At 40.8% G+C, this 23200-nt stretch overlaps 1 non-coding gene across 1 annotated transcript; it reads left to right on the top strand.

The window, feature by feature from the left end:
• Positions 1-2341: 2341 nt before the first annotated feature.
• LOC147828650 (U6 spliceosomal RNA) lies at positions 2342-2448 on the top strand. Its single transcript, XR_015450511.1, has one exon. It is a non-coding gene; the product is annotated as a U6 spliceosomal RNA (small nuclear RNA).
• Positions 2449-23200: the final 20752 nt, after the last annotated feature.

Raw genomic sequence — 23200 nt, 5'->3', positions numbered from 1 at the left:
CAACCCTACTTAGCCACAAGTATTCAATTGCTGTTTCATCTTCTATACTTTGGGACATGTCTGTTCTCTCTGCTTTGACTAGAAAACATTCCTTATCTTGTCCATATGGTTAACTTGGATTCATGCTTCAAGATGCAAATAAGATTTCACCTCCTCTGTGCTTATTCTCTGGTTCCTCTCAACTAGATTTGACCCCTAGCACAGCTGCACTCCTCTCCTAGCCCAAACCTGGACCATGCTCTGCTGGAATCATTTATATCCTTGCTTGTGCCTGTCAGTTTTCATATGTCAGGAACTGAGTCTTATCTAGTTCTCTCTTCTGATCTGGAAGTGTCAGGTGAAAAGTAGATGCTTGTTCTAGTTAACTGTTGTAGCATAACCAGTTACCCCCAAAACTTAGCCCCTTAAAACAAACATTTATTATCTCATTTCTGTGGGTTCAGAATCTGTCCGTGGCTTAGCTGGCTATCTATGGCTCAAGATCTCTTGCAAAGTTGGGGATGGAATATAGGCCAGGGCTATGGTTTTAGGTGAAGGCTCAGCTGGGGAGAACAGGCTTCCAAGCCCTCATGTGGCTGCTGGCAGGATTCAGGTATTTGTGGGCTGTTGGAGCTGAGCGGCTCAGTACTTGCTGGTTGCTTGCTAGAGGACTTCCTAGATTCTTTGTCACCGAAGTCGCTCATTGGACAGCTGAAACCATGGCAACTAGTTTCCCTCAGAGTGAGTGAGTGAGTGTGTGCTCCAGATGAAAGAGTCTTTTTGTAACCTAAACCTAGAAGTGACATCTCATCACTTCTGCTGCATTCTATTTGCTAGAAGTCAACCACTACATCCAGCCCACACACAAGGGCATGGCCACAGGAGGCAGAGATTATTTGGGCCATTCTACAGGCTGCTTACCATAAAGGTCTAGTTGTAGTACCCACCACAGCTACTTGCTTCACCTTGGGATTCAGTCTGGCCAAGTTCAAATCCCAGTTGTTATGGTTTGTGTTTAGATAACCCCCAAAGCCTCATGCGAATGAGGTAGGACTTTCTTTTTCAGAGGTAATTGAGTCTGGAATGTGTGATGCTGGGGTTAAGGGCCTGTGATTACTAAACTACTCCATGTGAGTGTTGGCTGGTTTGCCCCCTCCCTAATCCCGGTAGTCTGAAGAAGATAAAAGGGGCAGAAACACGTAGTGAAGATCTCCCTTTTGCCTTTGCTGCCTTGTGCTCGCCATGTTGTTTCTCCTCTGCGATGCCCCTCTGCCATCCACCCTGCCTTGGAGCCAGCCGATTATGGACTGAAACCTCTATAAACTGTGAGCCAAATAAAGCCCTTCCCCTCCAACTTTGGGTGTCAGCTATTGTGTCTCAGCAAAGAGAGAAAAGTAACTGAGATACCAGTCATACCACTTACTCTGTGAAAGTTTATCGAACTTTAATGGGCATCAAAAACTTCTGACCTATAGAATTATTATGGGGCCTATGTTTAACATAGTGCCTACCTGGATCCAAAAAGGTTAGCTATACTTAATATTGTTTATTAAACTCATTTTAAAATTTCTATTAGTTCATGTTTGCAGTACCTAATGATTATGTTCATTATGACGAGTTGGTACATGTACATAACACATTTTAATTCTTTTTATTTCTCCTTCCCCTTCCCTCTCCTCCCTGCATCCCTCGGTCTCCTTCCCATTTGCAAAAGTTCTGTCTCCCTGAGTCACTGGTAAGAAAATGGATGCACCTTGAGACCACAATGTTAAGGGAAATAAATCAGACACACAAGTTTTAAATATCACATAGTTTCTCTTATATGAGAAACTCAAAGTATAAGTAATTTAGATAAATAAGTAGTGTTGTCTTAAGAAATGATTATTGAATATACCATAGATATGTGGGTAAGAGATTGACCATAGAATAAATAGAAGAAAAACATAGACATTGAAAAAAATGGCTGATGAGAAATTGGAATCCCTCCTTCTGGCTCAAGGTCACGTTTCCTAGACCTTTTTCTTTCTTTTGCTACAAATTAGTTTGATATTTGCTTACTCTCACAGCTCTGCTCCATCCTTCACATCTAGTGGATTTTCCCTACTTTTCTTGCCTCTTGTCCTTTTTCTATATCAGATTGTTTTAACCCTTGCCACTCTTCTACCCAGAATTCTTCAGTTAATCTCTTCCACTTCCTATGTCATTATTCAGTAGTTGACTATTTCTGAAAAGAACTTCCTGTTGTGTAGGATGGATGCATCCATTAGGAGCTCATCCTATCGTGCTTCAACTAACCCCTTCCTGCCTACTGGTCATATTTTTTTAAAGCTGTGGGAAGTTGTCTATTTAAATACACTTAAGAGTGCTCGCTTTGGCAGCACATATACTAAAATTGGAATGATACAGAGAAGATTAGCATGGCCCCTGCCCAAGGATGACAGGCAAATTCATGAAGCGTTCCATATTTTTTTAAAAAAATACACTTAAGCAACTGTTTCTGTCTTTCCTCTGCTTTCTGCTTTTCTCAGAAGATGGGTTTATCATATGTCTTATCAAAAAACAATAATATCCCAAATTTATTGACCACTTATTATATGTGTTAGGTGCCTTTCTAAGTTCCTCAAATGCCTCATCTCAATTGTCACAATAACTTCTACCATGTTAGTACTGGTGTTATCCTTATTCTCTATATAAGGAGAGATGGTCTTAGAGATATAAAATGATTGACAAATGTCCAAAAGTGAAGCTGTGATTTGAATCCATGTTGGCCTGATCCCCAGGTTTAAATTCTTATTCACTTTACTGAGAAGTGGATTAGATTATTCCGTCAGCCTACACACTGTCTCTGCTCAACCAGCAGCCTGCAAGATGCATCCTTGTTTCTTCCAAAGACCTAGAGGCCACTTAACTGAATGCTCTTCCTACTTCATCCTTTGTTGGCATTCCAGACTGCTGGCCATATGGTCCTTTTTGGAACTCTTCCCTGGTTTATATGATTCTGTGTACTCCTGGGTCTTCAGCAAGTCTGCAAGCTGCTTACTAACTTGTATCCTCATTCCATCACTAAAACGCCAGCACTTCCTGAGGTTCTGTCTTGGGCCTCCTTGTGGGCTACACTTTCTCCCCAGGTGATCTTATTTGCTCTTGTAGTTCCAATAATCATCACTGCATGATCTCTTGGTTCATTGTTTAGTCCCTGTATTTCTTTGGAGCATCTCATCTATTTCCAGACGCTTGGGTGTTCTGGAGGTACTTCAAAATCAACTCAAGTAAACTCAATGCCATCTTCCCCAAGATACACTCTTCACCCATGTTTCTTAGCCAGGTAGTAAAACTACCTACGCAGTCTGGACTTTAGTTAACAAATTCTGTTCATTTTTCCAAGGCAGTACTAACAATTATTATTCCTCCGGGAATATTCTTGGTCTGACTCAGTTTCTCATTGAACTAGTGCAATAATTTCCTAAGTGTCCATTTGCCTTCAGTATTTTATTTACCCATCTCCACAGAAACAAGTCTATTTATGCTGTTTTCCAGTTTTCACTTATCTCACTGTACACTTACTAAATACCAGTACTGGACTAGCATTCAACAACCTTCTCACATTGCCCCAACCAGCTTTTCTAAATTTATTAGAAGTAATATGTGGTAATTACAAGCATAGAAAAAAATCTCTTGATTTTTAAAGATGTATCTTGCAGGCATGCAACATATGAAATTTTTCCTTTAATTTGTTGATATAGTGAATCAGGGTGATAGATATTGTGATAAGTCATTCTTGCATTCCTAATATAGGTATATTATTCTTTCGATGAACTAATGAGTTTAATTTTCTTATTCACTGAAAATTATGCATCTGGTATCACAAGTGAATTTGTGTGTTTTCTTTTTTGCATTTTCTTTACCAGGCTTAAATAATAAAGCATTTCTAATTTCATAAAAGTAATACTGTCAAACATGCATGCATCTGGGCTTTTTTTTTTTTTTGCACCTGGGCTTTAATAGGAACCTACCAGATACTGTTATAAGCACTTTATAGTATAAACTTATTTTATCCCCACAACAATTGGTTTATCCATTACTTAACAGACACAAGAGCTGAAAAAGAAAGAGAATAAATGATATGCCCAAGGTTACCCAGCCATCACCAAAGCCATGACTTCAATAAAGCAGAACATTACCAGGAGCTGTGTGCATACTATGCACTTGGCTAACTTTTTGGAAACACAATCAAATCAAGGAGTTTCTTCTTTTCTATGGTCTAAGATGATTTAAGTAATACAGGAATTATTTAGGCTTTTTAAAAGTTTAATAAACTTGGATGTAAATCTACACGAGTTTGGAGATCCTGGCCTTTCTGGTCTTTTATAGTTATTGATTTATTCAAGCCTTTCTCTTCAATTTCTTCAGTTTTAATTCTGTTAGACATTTTTCTACTTGCTTTATAGTTTTTAAATCTGTTGCCATAGACTTCTACATATTTACTCCATTATCTTCTGGGTAAAATTTGTTGCTAATGAGAAATCTAATGCCAATCAGATTGTTGCTACCCTCCTTTCTGTGCCTTCCTGTATTAGTTTCATATTACTGCTGTGGCAATTGACCACAAATTTAGCGGCTTAACAACTCAAGTGTATCATTTTATAGGTCTGCAGAAGTCTGAAATAGGTCCCATTGGGCTGAAATCGAGTTATTGGTTGGGCTGTGTTCTTTTGGGCGGGCTCTGAGCAGAATCTGTTCCTTTGCCTTGTCTGGTTCAGAGGTCATGTATGTGTAGCCCACAAACTGGGTTTTATAGGGAGCTATTTCTACTTTCCTACTTACTTTCCACTAGTTTCTTGGGCCAAAAATAAAATAACTTGGTCTATAGACCAGGGGTCATGAAGTTATTTGCTTTAACAACTCTTTTACAAATCACATGACCTATTTCAAACACCAGATAATTATAAATATTACCCCAAACCTTAGATTCCTTTTTATAATGAATATCAATATCTTGAGCTCAGATTCCCTAAAAAGTAAAAACAAAAGGATCCATAGCTATAGATTCTTGTTAATCTCCTATGGCTTTAATAACCATTGTCCAAACACCAATAATGAAAATATAAATCCTCAGTGCAAAAATACCAATCTCTTATTTCAAAATCCTGTTTCTCCCTGATGGGATTTTTCCTTACTAAAATCTAAAGGCAACTGTCCTTTTCTCTTTTTTTTTTGTTTTGGTACCGGGGATCAAACTCGGGTCTTTGCGCTTGCGCAGCAGGCGGCGAAACCGCTGAGCTAAATCCCCGGCCCTGTCCTTTTCTCTCTTAAATATATATGACTTGGAAACCTGGGAGGTTAAGTAGCTGCTGGTAGCCAGAATGCACAAAACCATTTCTTTATTTTTCAACTGTTCCTTCGTTTATTGAAAACAGTAACAACATCACTATGGAGGGCCCGCTCCATCTGCATAGTGGGTGGTATTGGGTCTGGAGTATTCCCCAAAGACTCCTTGTTAAAGGCTTTGTCTCCAGCCTGTGGTAGGGTTGGGAGGTGGTGAAGGGTTTAGGAGGTAGGGCCTTGTGGGAAGAAGTCATATCACTGGGAAATGCATCCTGGAAAGGATTTTGGGATGCCTGCCCTGCCCTTTTCGCTTTCTCTGTTTGCTTCTTGACCACCATGAGGTGAGCAGTTTTGTTTCACCACACACTCCCTGCCATCGTGTTCTGCCTTGGCACATGCCCCAGAAATCATAGACTTAAACCTCCAAAACCATGAGCCAAAGCAATACTTGTTTATCTCAAGTATTTTGTCACACCAATGGAAAGCAGACTAACACCTTGGGGTTACAGAGAAGATAAACTCTGGAGCTCTTGTTAGATCTCTGATTATGCATAGCTTCTTTCTCCAGCTTTCTCTCTCCTATTCCCTTCTTCTGGGCTATGATGGCTTCCTTAAATCACCACCAAACAAATAGACTCTTTCTGCCCAAGGCCTTTGCATGGAGAGATTCTGTTTTCCTGGAAAGCCTTCTCATTTTCCTGCCATCCAGGCTTCTTCCTTAGGAAAGACTTCCCTGAATCTCTCACTGTAATTACTCCCTTGGCACCCTGAGTTTCATCTTCCCAGCATGTAGCTCAAATGTAATTAAGAATGTAGGTGAAGCTAGGAACGTGGTGGCTCATGCCTGTAATCTCAGCTCATGATGAAGCTGAGGCAGAAAAATTATGATTTCAACCCAACCCGGGCAACTTAGCAGCTCAGCTAGGCCCTGTCTCAACAAACAAACAAACCACCAAAAACCTTACTGGGGGTTCCCCTCCTGAACTAAGTTCTATATGAGCGGAGGCCAGTAGCCATGATTTCAGGCCCCTAGCTCTCCATGCTGTTAAATGGAGCCATAACAAGTACCTCCAATGCAGGCTGAGTTCTGGGAGTCAAGTTGAGAACATGTGCTCTTTGGGGACAAAAGATTGTCCTGGGAGGACATAGATGTGAAATCATGAGAGCATTCTGAGTCTGCTCAAAACACAAGAAGAAAAATTAGGGGCAAGACACACACCAGAATGATGTCTATAAGAGTTTTAAGCATCTTAGGTATCAGTGTTCTATGCATAAAATGTCATTTTGTTATTCTGTTACTTTGGACATGGATGAATGAATCAAGCTGCTTTTGCCTTCATTTTTTTGCTTGTTAAAAAAAATCATTGAGTACCTGTGTTATACCCAACAAAAAGTGCTGCAGATACAGCAGCAAACAAAAATTCTCCTCGATCTCATATTCCAGCTGAGGCAGCAATGACCAAGTGCTACAGTTTGGATATTGAATCCCCCAAAGGCCTATGTTTTAAAAGCTTGACACTGTGGGAGGTGGTGGAAAACTTTAGAAGCAGCATGTAGCAGGATGTTTTAGGCCACCCTGAGCATGCCCTAGCGTCCTCTTCATGTCCTGGTCATGAGGTGAGCAGTTTGCTTTCCTGTCTTGATGCACTCCCTTGCCACAGACCCAAAAGCAGTGAAATCAACCAATAATGGACTAAAACCTCCAAAACTGTGAGCCAAAATAAACCTTTCCTCTTTTTAACCTGATTATCTTTGGTGTTTTGTTACAGTAAGGGGATGCTGACACACTAAGTAAACAAACACATAAAATGATGTAGCTTGATAATAAGTGTTTCACAGAAAAGAGAATAGACAGAGATATGGAACATGTGCTCAGGAGAATATCAAGAGAGACTTTTTTGGTACCGGAGATCAAACTCGAGAGCTTGAGCTTGCGAGGCAGGTGACAGAACCACTGAGCTAAATCCCCGGCCCAAGGGAGATATTTTTCTTTCTGGGAAGGTAGCATCTGAGCTGAGAGCTGAGGAGTGAGGGAAGTTACACATCAAGTTAGGAAAAGAGAATTCCAGTCTGAGGGAACAATGAGCACAAGAGCCTCTGGGAATGAGCTGGAGCCAGTCTGACAGGAGAGAGAGCCAGAACCAGGTCCTGTGGGGTCTTCTAAGTCGAGCTTGGCTTTCATTCCAGGTACACCAGTAGCCATTGGTATGCTATCAGCAAGGAGGGACAGTCTAGGTTGAGACCTCATTTACATTTCAAGAGCGCTCCGAAATCTTTGGAAGCAATTTTCTCTGCTGACTTAGAAGAATTAATTAGTTAATATCTGCATGACACTCGGCAGTCTTGGAGGAAGAGGAACGTATTATTATTATTTCCCCACTGAGGCTTTCTAAATGGAGGTCAGAGTACCCAGGATCCTTGCCCAAAAGAAGCTGAATGAGAAATGGCCCGCAGTCATTCTAAAGAAAACATTTCTTTCTCCTGCCCTGCTGGGAAATCTCACTTCCATTTTTATAAGGCCAAAGTGGAACCTGGAAACAGAGCCATTTGTGACTCTGTAATTAATTTCAAAGAATGTCTTTTACCTTTACTGCTTATATAAAGATTAAAAAATAACTTTTGTTTAGGTAGTAACGTTCTCTAGAGACCTCTCTCAACTCAACAGCAAGGAGTTTGATCTTGCCTTGCTGGGAAATAGGAAGGAAACCCACTATCTTGTTATTTTTCCTTTTAAAACATGCAAGAAATTACACGAAACGTTTCCCAGCTACAGGAATCTAGCTGTCAGAAGTTCCACCCTTTTTTTCTTTCCCAGCTCCTTACCCTTTGGTCCAACTCCTGGCTTTTGAGAATTTGAATATTTGCTGATGGTTTTCATCCAGTTAATCTCTCTGCTTGCTTTTCCCTAATAACAGACAGTGTTGATTGTGCCCTTGCCCTAAGCCACCCACTCTTTATGCATTATCTTACTTAATTGAAAATTTACAGAGATAGGTTCTGTTGATACCACCAATGTTACAGATGAGGAAACTGAGGTGCCTGGGAGCCAAGTAATGTGATGAGAGCATGTTGTCTGTAAGAGGCAGGGCTGGGACTTGGACCTGGGTGATTTGATGCCAGAGCACACGCTCTGAAACATTACCATCTACTGCTTCCTTTGAATTAAAACTCTAAGAATAACTTGGATGTCTTTGCAGAATCTTTGTGCAGTACCACATTCGGGGCACTGAAGGCACACTCTTTATTATTTATTTATGTTTTGGGCAGCAGTAGCATTTCTTCTTCTTCTCTTTTTTTTTCAATGTTAAGTGCTGAGGGTGGTGGGTGGGTGGGTACAAAGTGGAGAGAAATGCCTTTTATGGATCATCTGCTAAACCTTGTGAAATCATAGCTATGTCTCAGTGCCAGACGATGTTGCCTGCTGACTTAATGGCTCTGAAAGATGACAAGGCTTAAAAAATCGACTGTCACTGCAGAGCTTGGAACAGATTGAAATAGAGAGCTTTGAGTCATCTGCTAAAGATGCTACTCTGGGCCCCTGTCATGCAATGCCTACAGAACACCAGGAACACATTAAAAAATAACTTTGGTTCAATTCTGATGCCTAAGGTCCCGTGTCCCATGTGGAGGGACTGTGAGGTGGACACTGCTGCCTGGCAAGCACTCCAGGCGTAGCTGAGTTATGGAAAGGCCTCTGGTTCACCGATTAGTAAATAGTGAGGTTTCCAGTAGAGCTCGTGGTGAGGGTTGGGAGGTGTATGTTGTGTCCTCTGCACTGCCCCATGTTTTCTCTGGTTCAGATGACCCTGTCGTCTCAGCAGGCCATGTCACCAGCCACCCCAAATGTCCTCCCAGCATGTGTGCACCCTCAGCCTGCTGCCAGACAATCTCTAACCCAAACATCACACCAAGCTTTGTGGGTCACCTCCAATGTTACTGAAATTATTAGGAGCACTGAATGAAATCAAAGGAATTCTTAGTAGGAAGCCCCCATCATTCTAATTTGGCATAAGACCAAACTGAATAATGCATGGTTACAACTAATCAGGGTGTCAGCAGCAGCCAGTATAGCTCAGATAGTACGTCTTCTTTTAAGAACTGTTATGTGAAGGAAGCAGTGTGCATCTTGCTTAGTGAGGCGGGGGAGGGCATTCTGGAAGGTAGAGGTGGGTTTATTGATATGGCAGGCAGAGCTGGAGAGCAAGTGTATTGATATCGATGATGGAGTAGACCTACCAGCTTTGGATCTGGCTCCATTAATTGCCAGCTGTGTGATCTTGTACAAGATACCTAACCACTCTGTGGCTCAGTTTCCCCAACTTCAGATTGTCAGGAGTAATAATGGTACTTAACTTTTAGGTTGTAATAATGATTAGATGATTAGAAGGGCAAGTGTCTGACACTGCGTTAATGTTCAATGAATTTTAGCTGAAAAGAACCAATAAAAAGGATCCAGGATCTCAACCTTGCAAGGTGGTGAAAATCATGCAGAGGCTGCTGGATGATGGAATAGGAAATCACATGAGTTCCTGTAGCCAGGGGGAATTGGTAACCATGCCTTACATGATGTATCATGAGATTTTGTGACTGTCCTGAGGAATAGTATTGATAAGCAGGAAAATACACCACATTGAAAGTCAGAAAGTAATATGTATACAAAAAGTATTTAATTTATATAGATTTCATAAAAGGGTCTGATGATTTGCTTATGCCAGTTTAGGAATGCGTTGCATGTTCTGTGGGTATAAATGGAAGTACTCTAAGTGAGTTGAGAGAACAATTCCCGCCCGGGAAGATAGTTGAGGAATCACATGAGATGGAGGAAGCTCTGGAGAGTGCCTGTTTATAGCCCTAGAGTGAGGTGCACCAAGGACATAGCTGGAGTTCACAGTCAAGGAGCAGAGGGGCCTTGTATTTAGTTGTGTGGAACTGCTCCCAGATGCCTTGATGACAAGTCCTCTGCTCCCTGTTAATGACATGGGACTGAGACATCCTGCAGGCCAATAAGGAAAATGTTCACCATGGGTGGGAGAAAATGTGGACTTGCCTGCTCCAACTAGAGTGAGGATCTGGAGTGAAATTTGGGAGAGAATCACACAGAAAACAAAGAGTGAGATCACACAGAAGTTCAGTGGCGGTTAACAAGCAAGCCAGTCTTTGTTGGGGAGAATATCTTGGGCACAGCTCAGGGACAGTTCTCCCTTGACTGTTGGGATTGATACTGGCCTATGCACGTGAAGAGATGATGGAAGCCTATCTTCTGTCTGTCTCGCTGGTTGACATCATTCTAAGTTTGGACAACTCTGAAGGGAGCCTGATGGGTGGCAGTAGTCAGGTTACACTTGAGAGATGTCTCATCCAATCCCAATCTGGGAACATTGTTTCTGTGTGGTAAAGTAGAAGTTAACCAGGGCACTTAACCCTACAGGCTAGGTAATGCTGTCGCGATGCATAGTGCAGTAGTCATTTGTAGATGGAAAGATAAAGCAGGCAGCAGCATCCTATAAATAACATCTTGGAGGGTGGGCTTACTGGGACCAGGTTCTAACCCAACAGTATGGTAATTTGGAGAAAATAAATAGAAAAACACACACACAAACATATAATTAGATATTTTGATCAACACACTTTTTAATCAAGTGTGTTTAGTATTTTGTTGAAGCTTTTGGAATCCTGCTGGAGAGAGGTTAAGTCTTCTTATAACCTCATTAATAAAGTCTTGGTACCTAATCAGACCTTTTAGCAAGTGCATAGGCCATAAAGCATAATTTGTTTCAACCAGCAATAAGGCTTGAATTAAAAACAACAGTAATGCAGGGCTGGGGATTTAGCTCAGTGGCACCACACCTGCCTTGCAAGCACAACATCCTGAGTTTGATCCCCAGTACCAAGATAAATAAATAAATAAATAAATAAAGGAATACCCCTCCCCCCAGTAATGCCAACTTTAAACAATGAAATTAAGGGTAAAGAATACTTAGATGGTGCAACAAACAGAATCCAGACTGGATGTCTATAAGAACAATAGGTAATATTTGTTGAATACTATGTATTGTATGAGCCTTGTACATGTGTTAATCTTTACAACAACCCAATGACATGGGTATTGTCCTTAGTGTATCAATGAAGGAAACAAAGGCACAAGAGTTGGTAAGTGATAGAAAATAAGCTTGGGGACTGAGCATGTCATCTTAGCCTTTACTCTTTCTTTTACAGAAACTAAAATCAGAATCATAGATGTAAATCATTCATACTTTGTCTTCTTTAGTTATTCCCCCATTTGGAGTGAAATGTATGTAGCTCTCATTCCTTGGTGGGAACTACATAATTCTAAATAAATCTTTCTGTGGTCTTTGTAACATTTTGAGCTGCAAAATCCCTCCAGCTATTGTAACCAGTAGAAATCTTGGCAGGGTGGACTCTATCCTCCTGTGGTAGTGAAAATTCTGTCGCCCAAGTCATATATCTAAACAATCTACTTCACAGATACATCAACCTGTCTTGGAGAATCTGATTAATATGTCCAAGGCTGGACTGATACTTTTTCTGAGTTCTCTTTTTCAATTGGTAGCACTCCTGGCCACACGGCTGTAAACCTAGAATGTGAAATTTCCTTCTCGTGGAGTCCCTACCCCCATGTCCAAATGGCTAAGTCGTTAGGTACTGCCTACTATTATTACTGTTAATGTTATTATTATTATTATTATTATTGTGCAGTACTGGGGATCTAATTAAAGGATGCTTTATCACTGAGCTACATCCCCAGGCCTTTTTACTTTATATTTCGAGACAAGGTCTTGCTAAGTTCCCTAAGCTGACCTCCAACTTGTGGTCCTGCAGCCTCAGTTTCCCGAGTAGCTGGAATTACAGGTACGCACCACCCACTCTGCAGCAAATGCTGTTTCTTAAATAGTCCTGGAACATGGGTTTGGATCTATCCCTACTCCCATTACCCTGTTTAGGCACTTTGGGACTTTCCCCTGACTGTTGCAACAGCTGTTTCTTAAACTGGTGACCATACTTTTTTTTAATCTTGTTTTTTAAAGTTCCCTTTATTGTCATTTTCAAATTTTACTTTTTTTTTTCCTTAACAAACTGTTTTGATTTGTTACTTTTTATAAAAACTTGGGAGGCATAAACCTCAATTTTAATTCTATTAGCAGGCACCTTAATGATTTTTAAAGAAGTTCCTAAATCTATATTTAACTATCAAAATCATTTTCAGAATTACAATTTTGGGATGCTCCTTCCTGTGGAAGATGAGAAATTTCATTATGAGACTTTCCCCAGTGTTTGTGAATCTAACTTCATTACTTTAAAAACACACACACACACACACACATGCACACACACGCGCACACACATGCACGCACACACGATTTGGGCAATGAACCTCGTGTCCATTATAAAACAATACTGTAAAGCTATTGTGTTTATTCTATTTAACTACATCAAGTTAACATTCTTGTCAGCCATTGTTTCCTCATGCTTAGCTCTTCACCTCTGATTGGTCTTTTTTTTCTATTGTAAGTTGTCCAGCACTTTATGAAGGTTGGGTTTTTGCACGTTTGGAAAAATATTCCTGGCGATACTTCGCACATGGCAACTTTGTGAGATATAGAACTCTTTGGTCATGAGCCTTTTCATTTTTGCTTTAACCATGGAGTGTTGTAGGATATAAATCTGAAGCCAATGTAATATTTCTCCTTGATTATTTATAGGAATTAATTTTCCCCCAATATTCCCGTGTGGATCCTATTTGCCTAAACAAAAGTCCAGTCTTTATTTTCAAACTATTGTCCACTTTTAGATCCAAACATTTTCTCTTTTACTCAAGAGTGCGTTTGCTTCTTTTGATATTTCTGCTATTTGTTTTTGTTCACAGTTCTTATCATTTTCTCTGAGCTTCGTGGGAGAAGGGCGTGCTTTTTCTCAAGTTTATCTTCCTCTTCACTGATTCTGCCTTCTGTGTGGCCTTTTCTCCCACGTGCTGCCTCCAAATTGGCTTCTAATTTGATTATTGTATTTTATCTTTAGGTAATTATTTCCAATCTACAATTAATTTCTCACTCTGACTACTTGTTCCAGTTTTGCAGATGAAAAAGACCTATCGGATCACGTCAAGATCATAGCTCTGATATTTAACAAATGCTTTCCTCTTTCCTTTCTGCCCTTTTGCCTTCATCTTTCTCTTCTTCCTCCTCTTTCTTCTCTTTTATTTGGCAGCAAATTAATTTATCTTGATCTGCAGAGAAGTTCCCTTTCTTTGAAGGGCAGAATATTTTTGTATGCTTCCCACTGTTTCTCCTATTTGTCCAGATCTTTATAAAGGGATCTTCAGTTCCACACTTAAGGAGAAAGGGAAGCAGCACTTAAAATCTGCCAGTCAGTGGCCAGTTTGGGGGATTCAGAAGCTTCTGTGTTTGTGTGGCAGGGACTGGAGAGGAGAGCCCTAAGAAGAATGCAAGGGATGTCTTTGGGTGGCCCCCACAAGGGACTTTATTGCAAACACTAGAAACAAAACCCAAGGTTTCTCTCTGCCAAACCAAGACCCAGTGGCGCCATGTGAATAACCCAGGGTGTAAGGGAAGGCAGGTGTTCTTTCAGCAACATAAAAGGATCGCACTGAACATGCATCTGCAATAGAAAGTTTTGGCTCTATCACCATTGGAAATTTGGTGTGGCTAAGAAGTTCTTAGTTTGGCTTTCAAAATCCACCCTTACATGCCTCTTTCAATGAGGGAAGCTGTATTGCAAGTTAAATCTTCAGCTCTTTAATTCTACTTCTCATATATGTTTAGTTATACTGTTCTGGGTGCTTTGGCTTCTATGGTGAGTCTTTGAGTTCATGGGGATTATAGTTTTTAGAGTTGCAGCCAGATATTAATCCAATAATCATGCAAATAAAAGCTAATTTCAGGGCCAGGGATTTAGCTCAGTGATGCCACCGCCTGCCCCGCAAGCGCAAGGACCTGAGTTCAATTCCAGGTACAAAAAAAAAAAAAAAAAGCTAATTACAGAGTAACTGGGAATGGGCAGGAATATCAGAGAAAGTGGTTTCAGCAGCACAGCTCTCTGGATGATGATCACGTGGCATTCAATGGGGGACCTGGTACTGGCAAAAGTTTGGCAGGCAAAGGGTATATTTTCTCTGGAGATCACAGGGTGGCCAAAAGGTTTTCTGTTTTTTTCTGGTACTGAGATTGAACCCAAGGTCTTCACACTGGGCTACATCCCCAGACTCTTATTTATTTTGAGGCAGGCTCTTGCTAAGTTGCCCAGGTTGGGAATTGCTTGCTTTAGCCTCCCAGGATGCTGGGACACAGGCATAACCAGCACACCTGACCCTGGGAGGGTTTGCTTTTGAAGGGTGGGGCTGGAAGGAAGTGATGACTCATCCAGAGTCTGCCTTTTGGAAAATGTTAACTTTGGAAGCAGAGAATCTTCTGGTTGGGGGCGAGGGTGATAGGAGGAAGAGATGAGGGAAGCTCCACCAGCACTCGAGAGTGACGCTAGTGGTGCCGGATGTTGAGGGAATGGTGGTATTTTAATTTTCTTTTGTGAAAACCAGTGGCTTATGTAGGATGGTTTGTCCAAGTGTGTGAAATGGATTGGGGGAGCCGGTTACTTACTCAGATGTGTTGGTTTGCCTCTTCTTCATAGGGTGTGGGACGATGACATCTCCTGTGTTTCCTCGTTCAATTGTGGGGTTGAGTCCATGGCATTGATCACAGCCCAGTAAGGGCCACACTGCAGGCTCTTCCAGGGCTTCTGCAGGCCTTGCTTATACCTGAGCCCCAAACCCTCGGACCTAGGGAGCACTCTGGGGGGTGAGGGGCAGAGGGGGTTGCTACCAGGGTCTCCCCAGCACACCCCAACCTCTCCTTGAAGAGTAGTCTTGTACCGGATCCTGGCCACACTGAACAGAGCAGGAATTCCTTGAGGTACCTGTCATGTCAATTGCACCCCATCTGTATCTTCTGTTAGCCTCTGGTAAGTGGAGGAGTAAGAAACCTGAGCTTGAACATAGAGATTTATGGACACACACACACACACACACACACACACACACACACATATGTATCCTGAAATATACTTCTGCATAGCCTTTCCTAAGAGGTGGACCAATTTGTACTGCTCAAAACAATAAATTAGAGTGCCTGATCTGTTCCTTTGCTGGCTATTTTTGAATGTCTGCCACTTTTTTTTTAAAAAATGAAAATACTACATCTTGGGTTCAGACTTCATTCTGTGAGCTTGCTTATGAATAGAAGCTCCATTTTCACTGATGCCTGTTCAGGTCACAAAGGGTTAGTTTAAAACGCCCTGATGTACCCCTGCAGGCAAGCCCTGCCTTTGAGTTTTAACTAATTACACTGGCTCTGGAGATCTCTGAGCTCATTTCAAGGTAGATCAGAGACGATGTTTGAAAATGTATTCATCACGGGACAGCCTTTTCAGAAGTGAGGGAGGGGACCTTGTTTCTTCAGGACTAATTGGTTGCAATGAGAAAAATAGCTCTTGGAATCTCTTCTTATGTAGGTTTTTAATTTTATTTTTATTCTATAGCTAAGACTCATCACCCCTAGAAAATTCAATAAATTAATAGATTTTGAAAATTAATAGAATAATTAGTAAGTCTTCTTTATGTGAAGAGAATTTTTTTTTTTTTTTTGGTACCGGGGATAGAACTCGGGTCCTTGTGCTTGCGCACCAGGCGGTGAAACCATTGAGCTAAATCCCCGGCCCGGTGAAAAGAATTTTTAAAAATTGAAGTTACTGTGACTACATAGGAAGTCAGGCAGGTGACAGAGTGAAACCAGCCAGGTCATGGAGGCGACAGGGTGGGACTAAGAAGAATAGCAAAGCACACTTCCTGCCTTAGGGGGCTGTTGCTCCCCAGCTGCACTGAGTGTTGCTGTGTGGGAATGTGGGCCTAATATTATTCTTTCTTCCAGCTTTTTCAAAAGAAGATGAAAATCTGGATATTTACATGAAATTGGTTGGCAGCTGTATCAAGGTTCTCTAAAGGAACAGAATCAATGGGAAATATATGTATAATTGTGCAAGGCGATTTATTAGGCAGCGTACAGGATCAGAAGTGGGACAGTCCATAATGGCTGTCTAGGGGATCAGAAGCGAAGAATCCACAATGGGCGCCTGCACACAGAGGAGCCAGAGGAGCCAGTAGCTGCTTAGTTCAAGATGATGGGAACTGCAGAACAAAGGGATCAAGAACGCAGCATCAGGCCAAGCTCAAAGGCTCAGAAGCTCAGTGTGCAGTCACCGGTGCAAGTCTGCATTCAGAGACTGAAGAAACTAGAGACTAAAGTCCAGAGACGAGACGCTCCTTCTTTCTGCTTTTATCACATGCAGGCTATAAGCCTATTGGTTGGTACCGCCCATACCTGAAGTGAATCTCCTCGAGTCAGGAGTCAGGTCGCTGGCTGAAATGTCAGTCATTCATAGACACACCCAGAACTGTGCTTCATTAGCCTGCTAGGCATTTTGTAATCCATTCAAGTTGATATATCATTATTAATGGTCACACCAGCTAAATTCAAAATAGTATATGGGTCAAACAAGACACAAATATTATGGCTCACCAGTTGGCAGCATTAGATCTAGATTGTGAAGTGAGAAAATTATTTTATTGCAGCAATTAACCTCTATGAGGGACTCTGAAAAGAGGGGAAATTTAAATATTGGGTTCTTCAAATCTCAGGGTGTTATTTCTTTCTCTCTTTTTTAATTGGGAGGAACATTTTTCAGAACTCTGCTCCTAAAAGACTCTATGAACAAGTGTGAAGATAAGCAACCCAGCATGAGAATGATCACCAGAGGAACCACCAAATGAGCCATCAGGGCTGACAGTTCCAGCCAGTCACTATCAGCTGAACATGGCGCCCAATGGAAGCTTCCACGTAAAGTTGTGTAGGTTAGCAGTCCCCAACCTTTTTTGGCACTAGGGACTGGTTTTGGGAAAGACAATTCTTCCATGAACAGGGGTAGTCAGTGATTTGGGGATGTCCAAACACATTACATTTATTTATACTTTATTTCTATAATAATAATAATGATAATAATATATAATTAAATAATTATACAACTCTCCGTGATGCGGAATCTGTGGAACCATTGAGCTTGTTTTCCTACAACTAAACAGTATCATCTGGGGGTGACAGGAGACAGTAAAACTTGAAATATGTTGCCTATGTCCAGTCTACTCTAATCTCATTTTAGTTGCTGGCAGTGCAGAAAACCCTGCTTCGCGGAGATGGGATGTTGGAAATGGAAGCTGTCTTTTCAGTGTTTTTGTAGCAATCTCAGGACATTCTGCCTCTACTTTAACCCAGAACATATGGAGATCTGAAGTTATCTCAAACATACTTTTAAGGCCACCATAATTTGCAATCTCAAACTGTTGATCCTTTTCTAGCACAGACAAAGTTGATCTACCTGGCTTATTCATAAATGAGTCACTGGTCTATTTCTTTCTACTTCAGGGATGTTTTGTGGTCAGGAAGTAATGCTCAAACTCTTTTGAAAGCTGAGAGAAGAGATCATGGACCAGCTGGGACAAGAAGTCCTGGCTCAGTCTCTTTCAAAATCTCTGCTGATGTTTGAAACATATCAAAAATACCTATTTTCACTCATTGCCACCATAATTCCAGTATGGTTTTGAATGAAGCAATGGTTTTATCTGCTGAGTTGAACACAGGTTTTAGTCTCCCCTGAAGTGACAAACTGAGTCTGTTGAGCAGGTTGACTATGTAAGTAAGTTTTGTGACGCATCTTGTCGCTAAAATGTGCTGCTGGTGGTGACTATTTTTCTAAAAGAAATCTCTGGAGCAGTTCTTATAACTCAAAATCTCTGACCAGTGAGTGGTCTTCCTTTAGCAATCCATCCCACTTCTGTTTATAAGAGAAGATGTGTGTGCTCTGTATCCATCTCACAGAGCTGCATGAACATGAGTTAGCGGCATGTACTTTAATGTGGCTGATAATTTTAATCACATCCCATAAAACTAAGTTCAGGTGGTATATTTTGGCTAGCCAGTATTTCTCTATAAATGATATGGTGTGTAGAGTCACATTCAGAAGCAACTCCTTTGACCCAAGAAGTGAGATGAGAAAGCCACTCAGTCATGGCAGATAAACCGACATGCAAAACCGAGACAAAATGACCAGTTTAGTTTTCCTGATATGTAACAATTGAATTGAAGACCTGGAGAGTTCTGCAGTTGGAATGTTGGTTGGCAACAAAAGTGCACATAACATGTCCCCATGAAAACCTGCATGAAAAGTATATCACTCAAAAACAAGTCTGGTTGCCTTCTTGTCAGCATCAGTGGACTTGTTAACCTGAATTGCACACCATGGTGACTTATTAATCCCCTCTAACAATTTTGTCTCAATATCCTCTGCTATTTTATCAACTCATCTAGTTGTGGTGGCAGACAAAAGAGGAGCATGTGCTACCTTCTGAACTGCAGCCTCTCCTAAAAGTTCATAACAAATGCATAAAAAGCAGCAGTCAGGATCAACTCTTCATCAATAGTAAAGAGCTTCTAAGCTTTAGCAATGTAGTTAGCTAAGAAGAAAAATGTTCTCAGTGTGGTGAAGTGGTAGTCTTCAATAATTGCTTCTATTCTTCATGTTCATGACTTTCTTTTCCTTTTGAAAAACTCCAAAGTTTTGTCTTTTAAGGCAGAATGCTTGATCTCCATCTGGTGAAACAGTTTTGAAGGTTCTATGGATTTATTGGATAGCCGGTAACTATGTATTGTATAAAGTGGGCTTAAAGAATGTGATCATCTGTTGGAATGAGCTAGTAATTTATGGAGGACTCTTGGTAGATTCTATTAAATGCAGCTTTCTTTATATTGGCAATGCTGGAGTCTTCTGCTGTCTCACCATTGGGTCTTCTCCCTTTTCAAGGAAGTTCTCCAGTGGCATTTAAAAAAACTTATTTTGGCTAAGTCTAGCTTGCAGTTTGACAAAACAGTGATTGGGATAAGTTCATAGCGCAGGAAGGAGGCATGGATGGAAGTGGTGGGCCAAATGAGGACTAAAATAAGTGTCAGATTCTGACTTAAAGATTGCCACCAGAGGCACCTTAATTGTCATTTTCCACTCACTGATAGTGTTTGGATATGATTCTGCAAGCAATTGATTCATTATGGTCTCTGTGCAGTCAAATCTCTCTGCTGTTGTGAATCTCTATTTGGACCCTTGCCCAAGTGCTAGCATCACCGCCTCAGCTCCACCTCAGATCCAGGCATTAGATTCTCAATAAGGAGCATGCAACCTAGATCTCTTGCATAGTCAGTTCACAGTAAGGTTCTTGCTCCTATGAGAATCTAATGCCACCAATGATCACAGGAGGCAGAGCTCAGGTGGTAAGGCAAACAATGGGGAGCAGCTATAAATACAGACAAAGATTCATTTACTTACCCACCACTCACCTTCCCACAGTGCAGCCCAGTTCCTAACAGGCCATGGGCTGGTGGTATTGGTCCACAGTCCTGTGGTTGGGGACTTCCGGTGTAGGACTGGTGTGGATTGTATACTATTCAACTGTAGAGAGTCTAATTTACATTGTAGACTATGTTAATGGAATCCCTTGGCATTGTGCATTGGAATCACACAAACTTCGTCAGAGATCAGATGTCCTATATTCAGGAATAGAAGGTAATATACATGTTTGGATGTGTATTTAGTATATCTGCAGATTTTTAGATTTAACTTTTCCACTTGAGTGGAGGAAATTTACCTTGTTTATCTTATTTACAGTGATTAGCTCATAATAGGTTCACAATTTTTTTGGATAAAATGTCTAGCAAGCAAATAAAAATAAACTTTTGGAGACTGGGAGAAAAATTAGGTTTGGAGATAAAGATTCATGAATAGTCAGAAAGTGGATTGCTGGGTCAACATGGGAGACAGGAACCCAGGTGGCAGAGAAAGATAAAGTGAATTCTTAAAGGAGATTGAGGTGTATCTTAGTCCATTTCCTGTTGCTATAACAGAATACCCAAGACTGACTGACTTGTAAAGAACAGTGGTTTATTTTGGCTATTGCTCTCGGCTTCTGGTAAGGGTCTTGTACTATGTCATGACATGATAAAAGAGGAAGCGAGTGCTTACAAAAGAGACGAGCACTAGAGACTGGGCTTGCTTTGGAACAACCTGCTTTTGGGATAACTAATCCATTACCCGGGGAAATAACCCAGTCCTGTGACAAAAGCATTAATTCCCCTTAGGGACCAAATCGCCGCTTACAGGTCCCCTCATCTCTCAACCCTGTTAATTTGGGAACCAGGCCTCCCCATGAGTTTTGGTGGGGACAAACTGTATTTAAACCATAGCACCAAGGTGCAGAACCAGTGAGACATTGTCACAAAAGGTAAGGGTCCACCATTGCATCCCATTATGCATAATAAACATTCTCAACAAACATCTGATAAGTCAATAAATGAACAAAGTAGTGAGTGATGGGCAGTGTCTTCAGAGAGATCATCTAAAATGAAGATTGCAGTGAGGTCACTGGCTTGAAGAGAGGCAATGAAAGCTATTGGGGAGTTAGCCAAGGGCAGTAGCAATCTCAGTAGATTTAATGGGAGCTGAATGAATAAAGAGAGTTAGCTTAGCTGTCTCTTCTTCTGGAAAGCTGTCCATGATCGCCCCGTCCTCTTCACTGAGGTGATGCTCTTCCGTGCCTTGCCATTATACCCTATATTCAAAAACTAATCAAATGATTTTCATGTGGTATGGAGGGTTGAACTCAGGGCCTTTACACTGAGCTATACCCCCAGCTCTTTTGAATTTTTAAAAAAAATTTTTGAGAAGAGTCTTGGTAAGCTGCCCAGATGGTGCTCAAACTTGGGATCCTCCTGCTTCAGCCTCCCAGAGTAATAATGAAATGCTTTCTATTCAGTATTACAATTATCTGCATGTCTCAGTAGCTTCCCTGTGAATGTTGAAACCACGACTCAAGATTTTTATACCAACCTTCACGTAGCACAGTGGTTTAGGTAGTGGTGTATTGTAAGGTGTTTAAAAAAGTTTTTGAATAGTGATAGCTAAGGAAACAGAGAGAAGTAACTTGCATACTATATAATAAATATAATATTGAGAAATTCACAAACCAAAGTGGGTGTATCGTGGAGGGAGAAAGTGATTATTCTGGAGACAGACATTATAATAGTTTCACAAAGAGATTCACAGACAGCCTTCATGTTAGGCAGAGTTGAAGGAATAAAGCATCCATTTTAGACTTTTTATACTGCTACATAAAGGCAATTATTTCTACTTTTTAAAGGCTTAAAAACTGGGAATTTTGTTAGTAGCAAGAGCTCTAACAAAGTCAAAGTGAAAACAATGAGGGAGATTTTGTAATCTGACTCTCAGTGAAATAAAAGTGGAGGACAGAACTCCAGCGGGGCTTCCAGCTACACTGAAATGCTTATCAAACATGGAAAAGTGTTCGCAATACACTGATCAATGAAAAGCAGACTATAAAATATGCTCTATGTTTATTTCTAAGAAAAATGTGTTCTTCTTCCCCTTTCTAAAAAAAAAGAGTTCTTCTTAGAAATAAACAGATGTCTGGAAAATGAGAGCTTGCAAGGGTGTTCACTGACATGTTTACCTGGTTACAAGGTGACTGTTTCGCATGTGCTTTTCTTTTTTCTAGACGTTCTGGATTAAGAATTATTACTGGAGGAACAAAACCCACCATAAATATAACTCATTGTGAACATTCTCATATGAAATCTGAATAGCATGCTTAATAACATGGAAAATGATGCTATTTGTTAAGTGAAAAAGTAGATTGCAAAGTTTGTTACACGTGGAATGATGCCACATCTAAACCAGTGTATGGAGTAGTGCATCTGTGCACAGGAACAAAAGATAGCCCTCATTTCTTGTTGTTAAACCTAGGGGTGATTTTTATATTCTTCTCTTCTTTATTTTCTGTCATAGCAACTATAATTGATATTGTCAGAAAAATTTGCATTGAATAAAAATTTCTGTTATAATATCTACATTAACTGCTAATTGAAAAGGTTGATAAACATGAATACCTGCAAGGGTGTCAGGAAAAGAACAGCAGTGAGAAAACATGTCTGCAAACGTTCTGTAAGGTATTACAGCTTTAAAACTTCATATCTGATATCTTTTTGTTTGTTTGCTTTCTATTTTTATGTGGTAATTATAATAAGGCCCTAAAAAAGGAAGTAATGAAAAACATTATTTTACTGTTGTCACTCCTCTGCTTAAAATCCCTCTCTATCTCCCTATTTGCTTTAGAATAAAGTACAGACGCCTGAAGCAGATTTACAAGGTCTTTGACAATCAGGTTAGGACTCTGTCTTCTCCTATCTTCTGCCCTCTTGTCCCTGTGCTGCTTGGGTCACACGCCACTCTCTCCAGCCACTTTGGAATTGTACACGTGCTGTACTTTTCTGAGATGTTCTTCTTCCTCCTTCCCCAAGTTGCCTCACAAACTCCTACACAGCTGAAATGTCACTTCCTTCCGACCCTCTGCTTCTCTGTTTAGTCATTCCTACTTACACATTCTCTCAGCACGTGGTACACCTTCTGTTGACGTACCCATGACACCACTGTCATTTCTTGTTTAGCTGTCCACCTTGCCATTAGATCGTGTCTTGGCGTCTCGCTTACTGTGGTATTCTGAAGTCTTAGTACGGTGCCTACAAAGCCATAGGTATGCCATAAAGATTTTTAGAATGCATGCATGCATGCATGCATGAATGAATCCATATCATCAGGGGCATCCAAGAAAGGCAGAGCACATCCATCCAGCAGACTGCAAGGATGGAGTGGGTGGTGATAGGTGTAAAGGTTCCCAATTGTCTAAAGTCTGACT

This window comes from Heterocephalus glaber, unplaced genomic scaffold (assembly GCF_053883595.1).
Source record: "Heterocephalus glaber isolate CG9 unplaced genomic scaffold, H.glaber_assembly_v1.0 deba00000943, whole genome shotgun sequence".
Lineage (NCBI taxonomy): Eukaryota > Metazoa > Chordata > Mammalia > Rodentia > Bathyergidae > Heterocephalus > Heterocephalus glaber.
Note: the sequence above shows the minus strand (reverse complement) of the source record. Positions and strands in the feature narration are given on the sequence as shown.